Below are 2,383 nucleotides of genomic sequence, written 5' to 3' on the forward strand. Positions count from 1 at the left end.
GTCATATTTTTCTGGAGAGACTGTGTATTTCAGAAAGGCTGACATTATACCCAGGAGGGTAAGGGTAAGCAGTAAACCTAGAGCTAAAAGAAGGGCATTACTTAGCTTGCATACGGGGCCAGTTTCTAATATGGTTGACACTGAATAGACAAATGTTTGTGAGCAAACGTTTTTTTGTTGATTGGGAGTGCTTTAACGTTTTTGTGGGCAATAAACGTTTTTGGGCAATTTTATTAGGGCACATATGGCTTAATTTTCGGGTCTTAGAACCCACATGGCTAGTTATAACCGCTCTAGTGCGGTTATTTAAGTCTGAGGAAACATCGCGTGAGAAGGGCGGGGCCTATTTTCGCGCCTCAGATACGCAGTTAGTTTTGTCAGTAAACAGCAAGCTCTAACTTCTGAGGGCCCTGGTGTATGTTTTGGGCGAAATCAAAGCTTTTACCCCACACTTTCGATCCCTGAGGGCAGGTAGGGCCACAGCAGGGCTGTGGCAAGGTGCTGAGAGTGTTTTTTTCCGGATCTAGGCCTATTTTTGATCCAGTTTGGAAATTAAGGTGTTAATTGTTAAAAAAAAATGATAGTGCAATCTGAACTACCTATAGTGTGTCTACATACAAAATTTTGAAAAAATGTATGCATGTTTATACTGTTTTGCAGAACGTGTATGCCTTTTTTCTCTTAAAGGCACAGTACCGTTTTTTAAGATTATTATTTTTTCATTAAATAAAGTGTTTTCATGCTTGTTTGTAGTCATTACTAGCCTGTTCAACATGTCTGACATTGATGAAAGTCAATGTTCAATATGTTTAGAAGCCATTGTGGAACCTCCACTTAGAATGTGTCCCTCATGCACTGAAAGGTCAATAAATTGTAAAGAACATATTTTAGCTACTAAAAGTATGTCAGGTTATGCCATCTAATTCTCCCCAAGTGTCACAACCATTAACGACCGCACAAGCGACGCCAAGTACTTCTAGTGCGTCTAATTCTTTCACCCTACAAGATATGGCCGCAGTTATGAATACTACCCTCACAGAGGTTTTATCTAAGCTGCCTGGGTTGCAGGGGAAGCGCAGCAGGTCTGGTGTGAGAACAAACGCTGAGCCCTCTGACGCTTTATTAGCCATATCCGATGTACCCTCACAATGTTCTGAAGTGAGGGATTTGCTGGCTGAGGGAGAGATTTCTGACTTAGGAAATATGTTCCCTCAGACAGATTCTGATATGACGGCTTTTAAATTTAAACTAGAACACCTCCGCTTATTGCTCAGGGAGGTTTTAGCGACTCTGGATGATTGTGACCCTATTGTAGTTCCAGAGAGGGAACTTTCAGACCAATTTTGGATCTCAAGATCCTAATCAAGTTCCTCAGAGTCCCATCCTTCAAGATGGAAACCATTCGGACTATTTTGCCAATGATCCTGGAGGGTCAATATATGACCACCGTGGACTTAAAGGATGCGTATCTACACATTCCTATCCACAAAGATCATTACCAGTTCCTCAGGTTTGCCTTTCTGGACAAGCATTACCAGTTTGTGGCTCTTCCCTTCGGGTTGGCCACGGCTCCCAGAATTTTCACAAAGGTGCTAGGGTCCATTCTGGCGGTTCTAAGGCCGCGGGGCATAGCTGTGGCGCCTTATCTGGACGATATCTTAATCCAGGCGTCGACTTACCAACTAGCCAAGTCTCACACGGACATCGTGTTGGCTTTTCTAAGATCTCACGGGTGGTAGGTGAACGTAAAAAAGAGTTCACTTATCCCTCTCACAAGAGTTCCATTCCTGGGAACTCTGATAGATTCGGTGGACATGAAGATTTTTCTGACGGTCCATTCCTCGGCCGTCAGTGGCTCAGTGTATGGAGGTAATCGGTTTAATGGTAGCGGCAATGGACATAGTTCTGTTTGCTCGCTTGCATCTCAGGCCACTGCAACTTTGTGTGCTCAAACAGTGGAATGGGGATTATGCAGATTTGGACCAAGAGACCAGAAACTCTCTTCTTTGGTGGTTGTCACAGGATCATCTGTCCAAGGGAATGTGTTTCCGCATGCCAGCGTGGGTCATAGTGACGACGGACGCCAGCCTATTGGGCTGGGGTGCAGTCTGGAATTCCCTGAAAGCACAGGGTTTGTGGACTCAGGAGGGAGACCCTTCTCCCAATCCATATTCTAGAACTGAGAGCGATATTCAACGCGCTTCAGGCATGGCCTCAGCTGGCGCTGGTCAGATTCATAAGATTTCAGTCGGACAATGTCACGACTGTAGCATATATAAATCATCAGGGGGGAACAAAGAGTTCTCTAGCGATGATAGAGGTTACCAAAATAATTCAATGGGCAGAGACTCACTCTTGCCATCTATCAGCAATCTATATCCCA

The sequence above is a fragment of the Bombina bombina genome, chromosome 7 (genome assembly GCF_027579735.1).
Source record: "Bombina bombina isolate aBomBom1 chromosome 7, aBomBom1.pri, whole genome shotgun sequence".
NCBI lineage: Eukaryota > Metazoa > Chordata > Amphibia > Anura > Bombinatoridae > Bombina > Bombina bombina.